The 12643-nt window shown below is 41.8% G+C and overlaps 1 pseudogene; it reads left to right on the top strand.

Annotated features, from left to right (window-relative positions):
* Positions 1–11270: 11270 nt before the first annotated feature.
* On the top strand, positions 11271–12403 carry LOC144374159 (heterogeneous nuclear ribonucleoprotein A1-like; annotated as a pseudogene).
* The last annotated feature ends 240 nt before the right edge of the window (positions 12404–12643 follow it).

The raw sequence follows: 12643 nt of genomic DNA, 5'->3' as shown, positions 1-12643 counted from the left end.
TTCACATGGCACCTCCTTTAATATATATAATTTTATGTTTATATGTAGCAATTAAAAATAAAACAAAATGAAAAACCTGGCAAGAAGGGCATCAACATTGTCTAGGAGGTCACTGATGATGACTGGTAAGGGCCAAAGTGCTTGCTGGGTGACAACCAGCAACTATTTGGGGAAGACAACCTGGGAATGGGCACCAACATTGGAGACACTCTATCTAGGGTCAGATGACTAGGACAGTGGGCAAATCTAGTGCCCCATCCATTTTCATGTTGTCTTTAGTTCCTCTCACAGTAAAGCAGAATTGAGTATTTGATATAGGGACAGGTATAGTGTGTTCTGAAGAGTTGAAAGTGCTTACTGTCTGCCTTTACTGTCTGCAACTTGTGCCTACTTTATACCACTATAAGATGTTGGCTCCCCAAGAGGTAGACTACATAGGCTTAGGATCCAAGGTCAGGAGTCTATAGATGCTCCCACAACAGAAACGTATAGATAGCACCTTTGCTGTTAGACAGTTGACAATGGTGGGAACATGATGTCAAGAGAATAATTTAATAATAATTATAAAATGTCCCACTGTGCTGACCCCCATATGCTTTCTTTGCTAAAAAGCAATTTATCTAACTCTGCTGGACAGGATATGTCACATTCCTCAGCAAAGTACCTGTTATCTGGAAGAAATTTAGGCAGAAAATAATGTTGATAAGAGGAACCCAAGTTACTTTGAAGGGAGAGCTATGTGAAGGGTGTTTCACAGAACAGATTTTGGAATATAAAGATAATTCCTTCTAACCATAAAACCTATAAAAATGATTAAAATTCCATTTAGAACCAGTCAGCATGGGCCAAGGAGAGAGAGTTGTCATGGCAAAGCTAACTTGAAATCTGATGTCACCCTGATGTCAGTCAAAAGTCAAGAGGTGGGCTGGGGTTGTGACTCAGAGGTAGAGTGCTTGCCTAGCATATGCAGAGCCCTGGGTTCGATTCTCAGCACCACATAAAAATAAATAAAATAAAGGTATTGTGTCCCACTACACCTAAAGTGTGTGTGTGTGTGTGTGTGTGTGTATATATATATATATATATATATATATATATATATATATATATATATATATATGCCAAGAGATGGGCCTGGGCAGGAAACTTTCCTGGGATCCCCAATACAACTGGAACACAGGAGAGGCAGGTTGTCTCTTTCCTCTCTGAGAGAACCCACTCTCTCCCTTGAGAGTGCTGCCTTTTCCTTTTCCTATCTCTTCAATAAACTCATTTTTGTTATTCTGGCAAAATGTCTGAAATCTTTAGGACTTGATCAAAAGAATTGGGGTTTGAAGAGGTCTTTGCACTATCTGTTTCTTAGATGACCCCAGCTCTATACCATTACCAAGGTCATACTTGGAAAAATGGGGCCCCCTCCTCTTGTGTTAGGATCTGTGGGTGAGGTGGGGATGTTTGCAGGGTATGTCCTCAGGCATGGGTATATGGTGCCAGGTGGTCCTGGTGGAGGTTAGGGTCTCCTAGGTGGATGGGAAGGTAGGGAGGCCCTGGATGGGGCATGGCTAGATGAGAAAAGCTGTGAAGGGAGGTGAGCTGGGTGGTAGCTCACTGAATCACAGAAAAGTGATTGTGGCTGGTGGCAGTTGAGGCTCTGTGGGCGCATGTTCTGAGATCCCCAGGCAAAGTGTGGTGGGAAGTTCAAGGGTGAAGAGCCTTGGGATGAGAGTCTGTAGAGCAGAGACGGGCCTAGGGATATCTGTTGTCCTAATCTTGTGGGGTCACGCCTCTGTGCACCTGGCCCTGGTCGCTGTGGCTCAGGCATGCTTTGGGGAGACAGCGGTAAGGCTGGGAGACATCACCAGGGATTGCCAGCTTGCATTCTCCTTTCCTCTTGCCCCTCCCATCTCCTGCCCTTACTTTTTTCTTTCCAGCTCCTCTCAATGGCCTGAGGATGAGAACCAGACAAGATAAAACTTAAGGGGTGGCAGAAAGTCATGTGACAGGCATCACGTATGTACACCTGATGGCAGGACTGAGCCTGGGTCCCCTCCTCAGGCCCCTCCACCGCCCCCGCAGGCTCAGTCCCACCTGGTCCAAGTCCTCTTCAGTTGAACTCACCGGTCCGCGCCGGCCAGAAACACTCGGGCAGTAGAAGCAGAGCTAGGGTGACAGAAAAGAGCAGCCAGGTGAGGGTATCCAGAGCCATGTGTGGATTACACTGGAGCGCGAGGGGGTGCCTGTGTGTGCCGGCTGCTTTTTAAAAGATCCGCGGGCGCGGGGGCAGAGAGCGGAGCTGGGCGTGGAGACTTCTATACATTGGGCTAAGACCGGTTTGGAGGCAGGAGGCAGGAGTCAGGATGAGGCGGGAAGCTGGATGCTAGGCGGGTGGCCCATAGCACAGACCTTCTGTGGGCGCAGCTTGAAGAGGGGTGCCGGGCAGTCCCGAGGAGCTGGGGCCAGGGGTCGGAGCTGGGGCCAGGGGGCGGGGCTGGGGCCCTGGAGTGGGGCTCTGGGATCCACCCGGAGCAGGGGGGAGCGGGGTTCGGGACGGAGTGGGGAGCGGGGAGCAGGGAATTTGTGCATGCTGGTAAGGGTGAGCAGGGGGTGCTGGGAATTTCTGGGTGCGGGGGAGGCGCGGGGGTGTGGGCCGGGCTAGGCACTGTGGTGGGCGTGCATCCTGGAGACTTTCTAGGCCTCCGCTTTAGTACTTTACTGAAATTTCTCTTTTCCTCTTGCCCGAGACTTTTCACTGAAGGGAGTGAGGCTGCTTTCCCTTGATTTCTGCATCATCGTTTCTAGTCTCCGCCCTTTTCTTTTCCATAAAAATGGTTTGATCAAAGTAGAATCACACCATTCGTGCCTTCATACATCTTCATGTACTTCATCATCATTCTAAGTACATGTATGAAGACACGAATGGTGTGATTCTACTTTGCATACAACCAGAGATATGAAAAAAGTGCTCTATATGTGTAGTATGAATTGTAATGCATTCTGCTGTCACATATAACAAAATAAAAATAAATAAACTAAAAAAATTTTTTAAATGATTTTATCAAAAACATGTTTTGCAAGTCTTTTCGTCCCAAACAAGTTGTGCTGTTTTTTCTTTCTTTTTTTTTCTTACATGTGTGTTTAAAAAAGCACAGCAGTTTTTTGTCTAGTGGTAACGTCCTGTCAGGCAGCTGTTGCTGTACTTGGTGGGGAGGTGGGTGAGGAGCAGGCGCCCACTCAGATCCTGGGACCTGGCCCAGGGAAGCTAGGGGGCAGAGAAGTGGGCCCAGCTTAGTCATGTCCAGCACACTCTGCTTTTCTTTGCTACCAAAGCAAGCGACACCTTTAAGCTTCTGAGCTGGGATCATGTTCTTGTTCTAATTTGACAATAAACTAGGTTGATTGTCGGACACTGCAGAATCAGGGGAGTTGATAACTAATACTAGTGGCTTTTCAAATACATTTATTTTTTGACATCAGACAGGAAAACTTGGAATGAGTTTGGGAACACTTCTCGTTAGGGAAAGGTGAGCTGTGTCTAGTATTAATGTTTATTTTCAAAGCAAATATGGAGCCCATATACGTTCAGCTGTTCTCAGTATATATCTTAAAATATTACATCTTAAAGATCCTCCCAGACTAGCTCATTTTATAAGGACTTTTATTTTTCCTTCTGCATGGCAATCTATGGACTGTCCATCAGATTTATATGCAGCCAGCTCTTTGATGAAGATGAAGATGGTCTCCCATTAGTTACTTTAGCAAAAAGAGAACATTGCAATAATCATACATGTTTAAACCTGTATACAATTTCCTAGAATAAAATGCTGTGCAAATTGATCCAATTTAAAAGTGCATCATTTCATCGAGGGCAACTTTTTTGTAAAAACTTGTAATTGTTAAGACCCAGCGTTGACAAGGGAAGTGAAATTGTTACTATGGTAGGAATGCAAAGCGGTCCAATTTTTCTCAACAAGAATGTGACAGTATTCATAGTGAGCCTAAAATTAACAAAATTTCCAGTGGAGAATAGATTCCCATGTGTTGAAATTGAGTTAAGACTCCCTGGGAGGATAACAAATAATCCCATAAAATTTTTTATCTTGAGTGTGTGGCTAAGGCCAGAGGGTGCAGGCTTGCATGAGAGATAAATTTATGTAGTCTATAGGTATATTTTATTCTATTTAAAATTTTTTTGGGAGCTGAGGATGTGGCTCAAGTGGTAGGCTCTCATCTGGCATGCTTGAGGCACTGGGTTCGAGCCTCAGCATCACATAAAAATAAAATAAAGATATTGTGTCCACCTAGAGCTAAAAAATAAGTATTTAAAAACATTTTTAGTTGTATATGGATTCAATGCCTTTGTTTTTATGTGGTCCTAGGATTGAACCCAGTGCCTCACACTTGCAAGGAAAGTGCTCTACCACTGAGCTACAATTCTAGCCCTATGGGCTATATTTTAATTGATTGGGAAATGTGATATATATATATATATATATATATATATATATATATATATATATATATATATATATATATATATATATATATTGGGGAGGTAACAAGGATTGAACCCAGGGGCACTTAAACAAGTGAGCCACATCCCCAGCCCTTTTTATATTTTATTTAGAGACAGGGTCTCAGTAAGTTGCTTACTTAGGGCCTCAGCCTCCTGAGCTGCTACAGGCATGAGCCACCATACTGACCTCTGTTTTATTTTTAATTGGCTGAAACTTAAATTTTTATTATTTTAAAAAATGGACAGATAATATTGTGTATATTTGTCATGTACACTATAAAGCTTGAAGTATGTATACTTACTCCATTCTTCCTAGTTAACTTTGTCCTGTGAGGTTTTCCAAGAGGCATCCTATTCAGAAAGTCCCATCAGACTATCTGGATTGGTCTCTCTGAAGAACCTGTTGGACCACTAGTTACCACTATATGACCAGGATTGCCACAACTGCCCGGCCAGGTCAGAATTTTGCAGTGTGCCCTGGGCCAGAGCATAGGGCATCCACCAATATCTACACATCTTTTGCTGTGAGTTCTCTCTCTCTTCTGTCTTTGTTTATAGATGCTACAGTTGATCCAGTTTTGAAAGGTTTCTCAATGTTTTTAGTGGGGAGAGACAGGGGCCTGCCTCTTGTGAAGGGCTCCAGAATGGTGGTGAAGCTGAATGTCCACCTCCACCTCACATTTTCCACTGTAGAAACCCTGGTGTGTAGGGGGATGGGCCATGTGTGGTTTCATTCCAGCTGGGGAAGGGAGAACTTGGGAAAAAAATGGTCTCTCTTACCACTTGAACCTTGCTTTTCTGGATTTAAATGTTTGTCTCCGGTCACTCTTGTCTGTGGATATTTGTGGGGTGAATTTTTATGGGAGGGGCAGGATGAAGCTGAAGCACTCCTACATGGCTATCTTCCTAATGTCACTCACACTAATTATCTTTGGGTTGTTAATGTACATGTAAGTTAATTTTGTTATTTATGTATTCTTACTTTTCAAATGGTGTGTGATCAGTATGAATCAATTTTACAGTCAGAAATTAAAATAATTGGTTATAAACCTCCCTTCAATGTCTGGTCCTTTCCATGTTTTTCTGATCACCATCCCTTGCTTCAGACTGGGTGCCACTCTTGTATTGCCATTCATGTTTGGTAGCTTCAAGTACTGAATGATTTTCTGCCTAACTTTAACAGAGACAAGAATTCTAGTGTTCAGCTAAGTGGAGTGAATCTTGGACTTAGAGGAAGAGAATAGACCTGGAAACAGGAAAATGGGAGTGCTGGGTGTGGGCAGAGAGCCAGGATAAAGACAGTCCTCAGTGTTCTCAGTGAGTTCTAATTTCCCGTTCAAGTAAGTTCCATTCCTGGGCTATGATGAATGTGCACACAGTAAGACTGAACAGTATTCATGTTTCAGACAAACTTGAATAGTGGACTAACCTTATGGAAAATATTAGGTAATACCATTTTCATAGTTTTACTTTTTAAAATTATTTTATTTTTATGTGATGCTAAGTATGAAAACCGGTGCCTTGCACATGCTAGGCAAGTGCTCTGCCACCAAATTACAGCACCATTCTGTGGTTTTACATTTTTTAAAATAAGTTTTTATAGTTGTAGATGGACACAATACCTTTATCTTATTTAGTATTATGTGGTGCTAAATGTCAAACCCAGTGCCTTTCACATATAAGGAAGTACTGTTAGTTGCAGAGCAGGCTGAACAAATTTTAGCTGTGGGGCAGGCTGAACACTCAGCGCTCACCTGTCTGGTTCCCACCCTTCATTAGCCCTTCCTTTTGGGATGATTATTTTGCACCTTTTCCCTTTACTTCCTCTTGTTGTTTTTTAATTTGAAACCCACACCTAGCCCATGCCCAATCTGCTTGAAGGCAGAAGATGACACCCTTATCAACTACAGTGTGACCCAATCACTGTACACCAACAAGGCAGCTAGCACAGTAAAGAGCTATTAAAAACCTTCTCCTGCTGGGCCCTCTCTCTCTCCTCTTTTTCTCCGAGTCAATCAGACACTGCTGCAATAAAGATCCCTTGATTGCTCCGAGTGCAGTGATTACTTTTCTTTCACCATGAATAGGTATAAACCTGTCTAAGAGAAAGACAGTTTACTGCAACACAGTCTTACTTTTGAATGGTTTTTCTGGATTATTATACAATTCAGAAGTTGAAGTAGGCCTATCAGGAGTAAAGTATATGAAGGATCCCGTATGGGCAGGCACTTAAGAAGATCAGGGTTCTCAACCATCAGGAACTAAGCATAAGGTGCCAAAGGTGTTGCTGCTGGTGTGCAAGGATAGCAAGACACCAGAGGAAAGGGTCAAAAGATTTCAGTCTTTAAACCCAGAGCTGGAACTCCTAGCACTGTTCCTCATCCTGGCCCCTGTCAGCTGCAGGTCATCTCACTGTGGGTCATGGACACCAGCCCTAAACCTGGGGGAAAATCACAGAAAACTGCCTGGGCTCTAGAACAATAGCCAAAGAAAGCCTGGACTCTGTCCTGCCTTTCTGCCCATTTTGTTCTGGTGTGTGTGGGGGGTGGAGGTCGCTGGCTACAAAGGATGTGATAGTAGGTCCCAGCTCTGTCAGTTTATGACTTGGGGACAGGAATAGTCTCCATTGTTAAGATCTGACAGGACACTCCATTTGGCCAGGGCAAATTCATCACTGGGACAAAGCAGTGTTCTTGCTACAACACTATCCCATAAACTAAAAGCCTGGGGAGTCTGGCAGGACAAATAACTGCACCCAGAAAAGAAAAAGACAGAAACTAAGGACAACCTGTGTTCCATAGGCAGCCTCTGCAAAGGGATCTTCAAGAATTCCTAAAGAGAAAAATGGAAAGGGCTTCTTTCATTGCATATCAGTCTGCTAGTATAAGAAAAGGCCCAAATGGAGCCTCTGGGTACAAGTGACAGTGGGGAACTCACTTAAAGTTGATGGCATTGTGATAGTGTTCATGGAGACAGGTCAGGCTCAAAAATGTCATTGAAAGCAACATAGGAGAAAAAGATTAAATCATAATTATTGTATATGTTGGATTGTCCAACCCTCTCCTGGGATGAAATTTGTTATGTAAATTAAATGCACAGATAACATTCATAAGGATTGTTTCAGAATATAAATTTTAAAAAGGTTCCCAAAATAGTAAATATAAAAGAAAATTACAGGTATAGAAATACATTTTTTAGTATGGAAAATTAGAAGGTAAGAGAAATGTTTCTGAATGAGAAAATATTTTGTCTGGTAAAGTAATATTCTTGTGCTAACGTCCCAGATTAAAGGTGACAAAACTAAGGATGTAAAGTTGTGAATGTCTAAGTAAGTTACAGAAAGTTTGGGGAAGGGGAAGGTGTGTGTTTGTTTAATTTGGCTATAATTTATCTATCAAGATAATTTTATTCTATTTGTTGGGCTTGTGGAAACTAAGTCTTAAAGTAATTAAGGTTTTTATCTTTTTGAAAGTCTGAAATAATTACTTTGTAACTTGTTAATCAAACAACTGTTACTTAAACCTACCAATATAGATGTCACCCTAAGTATATGTGACTAGGTATAATGTATTCATTATACCTAGTCACATATACTGAGAACTATGGCTATCTAAGCCTTGTATAAGTATTATGTAAAAATTTATAAAATGAGGGGCTGGGGTTGTAGCTTAGCAGTAGAACAGAGACCCTGGGTTCTTTCCTGAGCACCACATAAAAACAAAGAAACAAATAAATAAACAAACAAAATAAAGGTATTGTGTCTACTTACAACTGAAAAATATTTTTTAAAAGTTTATAAAATGAAAGTATATGCAAGTTTACTGGCAAGATAAACACTAAGTGCTCTCTTTTATACATTGTATCTGACATTGAAGGACCATGCTCTCAATTGAAGACCTGTCTTATATATGTTTGCTTTGAGTAAGTCAATTTCTTATCATTAACCCTGTTTCCTAAATGTATAAGAAACTTAAGGCTATTGATTTTGTTAATCCATAGAGACCTGTGATTACTGTTACTATACACTCTGGATTCTAAATTGCACTTTAAAGTTAAACTTAGTTGAATGCAAAGCTTTGCAAAGTTAGTGTTCTCCAAACTAAAATTATGTGTAGCAAAATCTCTTATTTGTATAAAAATAACAAATTTGGTTGGTATTTATTCATGTAATTTGAGGTTTTATAGCTGTATCAAGTAACATTTTGAATAAGTTATATATATAATTTGGTGTTAATCTTCACATTGGAATTGGAATTTAAATACATTTTTGGAAGCTAATAATGAGAGTCTGATCTGTTTAAAGGTGAAATTGTAAAACAGGGATGCATTTTGCTGCTTTTTTCACAAAAAGAAAGTTAAAATTTCTCTTAGTCTTTGTTTAATTTATGTTTCAGATGTAATGTTGTATTGTGTTTTTTTGTCAGGATCCCCATCTTACCTGAAATAAGAGTCTGCATCCCACCTTACTACATGTTAGAATGACTGCAAAATAGGCTAGACTTGAGATCATTTAGAGTTGTGATAGGTGGGATTATCTAGAGTTTGATGATAGCTCCAGTCTGGTGGGGGCCAGACTGGTTGGCTGGGCAAGTTGATAGCAAGATGCTCTCACACCCTCTTACAACCTTCTGACCAGCTCCATCTGTCGCTGGACACTTCAGGACTAGTGGTGCTGGGAAACTTGGCTCTCTTCAGCATTTCCAACCAATGCTTCCCCCAGGCAAAATGCCCCTAGTCTGTGAAGTTTCACAGGATTGCCTGGACATGAATGACCCATGCAGACCCACTCACTATCTGACAGATAAGGATGTAAGATACCCCAGGCTCAGCCATGTTGCAGTCCCAGAATCTGAACACCATTTCACCTTGCAGAAAGACCATGAGGGATGTGCTCAAAGGAGGGACCCTGCAAAGAATTGGCAAGATGGTGGCCACCAGCACTCCCAGCAGGAGGACCTTAGGGCAGCCAAACACTAGGCACCCTGGCATAGGACATCTAGGTCTTGGCTGGTGTCCCCAGACAGAGTTGGCTGCACCACGAGGTGAGGTGGTGGTGGCAGCAAACCTGCAAGCATCCTGCCCCCCATCCCCCAGGCACTGGCCAGTGTCTCAAGATGGAGATGGCTATGTGCAATCAAATCTGCAGGCAACTTGGCAATGGACCTCTGGGTGCGGGTGGAAGCAGCAGGACTAGTAATTGAAAGTGAGGTCAGGTTGAGGTTTTTGCGGTTAAAACAACAACAACAAAAAATCACTATCAAGGGTGAAGTTCACTGGGGTAAAATTTCATACCTTAAGCACAAGAACATTTGTTTTGAGCCAGCAAAATGTTTGAGATTGCAATCTAGACTACCTGTTAAGAGTGATCCTTACATTCTACTTATATGAACCAATTTAGCAGAATCACTGGTTTTTGTTTTGTTTTGTTTTGTTTTTACTCTACAATATGAAGGAAATATAAAATATCATTCATTCTCTACCAAGACTTTTTGGTCAGAGTTCTGCAGGGAATCAGAACCAAAAGACTTATTGTAGAAATTGGCTTGTGAGTTATGGAGCCAAGAAATTTTAGTGTTTGTCTGCAGGCAGGAGAATCAAGAAAGCAAGGGGTATAATTTGGTTTGAACCAAAGACCTGGGACTGAGGGCTGATAGTTTAAGTCCTGATCTGAGTCATGGAGACTGAGAAATAGTGAAGGTTTTTCATATCCCAGAACCAGGAAAGATGGACATCTCAGATCATGCAGAGGAATTTGCCCTTACTATGACTTTTGGTTTTGATGAGCCCCTAAAAGGACTGGATGATGCCTGCTTTTACTAAGAAGGGAGACTTTGCTCAGTCTACTGCTTTGAGAGCAAATCTTTGCCAGAATCACTGTCAGAACACCACCCAGAAATAATGTTTTACCAGCTATCAGGGTATTCCTTAGGCAGTGTGTTGACATATAAAATTAACCACCACATTCATTGCATTAAAAAAATTGTCAATTCATTAAAAATTGTTTAAAAAACAGAGATGTTTATTTAAGTACAACAAAACATATAAAGAGAGTCCCTGAAGTTAAAAATAAAGTCTGCCATGGTATTTTACAAACAATATTGCTTGCACCATCAAGGTTGTTAGCTTTCCATCACTGTGAGGAAACTACTGAAGACAGTAAACTAAAGGAGGAAATATTAGTTTCTGCCTCACTGCTTCAGAAATTTTAGTCCAAGTTTGGTTGACTGTATTGCTTTAGGGTCTGAGGTAGGGAAGAATATCCTAGCAGTAGGATCTGTGGCAAAAGAGACTGCTCCCTTTATGGTAGCAATGTTAAATAATTTATTCTTTTTGAAAGTAGATACGAGGGGGGGAAGAGAGACAGAGAAGAGAGGAAAGAGAGGGAGGAAAGGGCCTGGGACACAAAGAGCCCTTCAGAGAGTGACCCAGCTCCTGTCCTCATAAAGTTTTCCTCACTTCTCAATAGCACCATAGTCAATACATGGATCTTTGGGGGACACCCCAGTTCTAAACGATAACAAAGGTCAACTCAAGGTGTGGAGAAATATTTGGTTACACAAACCAAGATGGAAACTGTTGAGATTTCTTGTTCCAATAGCCAGAGGCTAAGTGTATATTTCCACAGGTTAGCGAAGGACATGGCTTATCACATTAACGAAAAGTGCAGAATTGAACTATCACAAAACACAATAAAAAAGCTCAAAGTTGGCTTTTCTGCCCGCGGATGCAGCATAGAAAGCATCGTTAAAGTCTCTTTTCCTGCTGCCATCATGTCTAAATCAGTGTCCCCTAAAGAGCCCGAACAGCTGTGGAATCTATTCATTGGAGGGCTGAGCTTTGAAACAACTGATGAAAGTCTTAGAAGCCATTTTGAGCAATGGGGAGCACTCACGGACTGTGTGATTGTGAGACACCCAAACACCAAGCGCTCTAGAGGCTTTGGGTTTGTCACTTGTGCCCCTGTGGAGGAAGTGGATGCAGCCATGAATGCAAGACCACACAAGGTAGATAAAAAAGTTGTGGAACCAAAGAGAGCTGTCTCAAGAGAAGATTCTCAAAGACTGGGGGCCCACTGAACTGTGAAAAAGATCTTTTTGGTGGCATTAAAGAAGTCACTGAAGAACATCACCTACGAGATTATTTTGAACAATATGGGAAAATCTAAGTTATTGAAATCATGACTGACCAAGGCAGTGGAAAAAAAGGGGGCTTTGCTTTTGTAACTTTGATGGCCATGACTCTGTGGATGAGATTGTCATTCAAAAATACCATACTGTGAATGGCCACAACTGTGAAGTGAGGAAAGCCCTGTCAAAGCAAGAGGTGGCTAGTGCCTCATCTAGCCAAAGAGGTCAAAGTGGTTCTGGAAACTGGTGGTGGTCGTGGAGGTGGTCTTGGTGGAAATGACAATTTTGGTCATGGAGGGAACTTCAGTGGTCATGGTGACTTTGGTGGCAGCCATGATGGTGGTGGACATGGTGGCAGTGGGGATGGCTACAATGGATTTGGTAATGATGGAAGCAATTTTGGAGATGGTGGAAGCTACAATGATTCTGGGAGTTATAACAATCAGTCATCAAATTTTGGACCCATGAAGGGTGGAAACTTTGGAGGCAGAAGCTCTGGACCTTATGGTGGTAGAGGCCAATATTTGCCAAATCATGAAACCATGATTGTAATGGTGGTTCCAGCAGCAGCAGCAGTAGCCATGGCAGTGGCAGAAGGTTTTAATACTGCCAGGAAACAAAGCTTAGCAGGAGAGGAGAGCCAGAGAAGTGACAGGGAAGCTAAAGGTTACAATAGATTTGTGAACTCAGCCAAGCAGTGTTGGCAGGGCCTAGCTGCTACAAAGAAGACATGGTTAAGACAATACTCATATGTATGGGCAAAAAACTCAAGGGCTGTACTTGCGACTAATTGTATAACAGGTTATTTTTAGTTTCTGTTCTGTGAAAAGTTCAAAGCATTCCACAAAGGGTATTAATCTACTTTGTTTTTGGCACCCGGGCTGTTGATTGCTAAATGTAATAGTCTGATCATGACGCTGAATAAATGTCTTTTGAAAAAAAGCTCAAAGTTGAAGTTACAGGATCTTCATGAGGGTCATCATATCCTGGGGTATCGGGGATC

Source organism: Ictidomys tridecemlineatus, unplaced genomic scaffold (genome assembly GCF_052094955.1).
Source record: "Ictidomys tridecemlineatus isolate mIctTri1 unplaced genomic scaffold, mIctTri1.hap1 Scaffold_598, whole genome shotgun sequence".
NCBI lineage: Eukaryota > Metazoa > Chordata > Mammalia > Rodentia > Sciuridae > Ictidomys > Ictidomys tridecemlineatus.
This window is presented reverse-complemented; position numbering and strand designations above follow the sequence as displayed.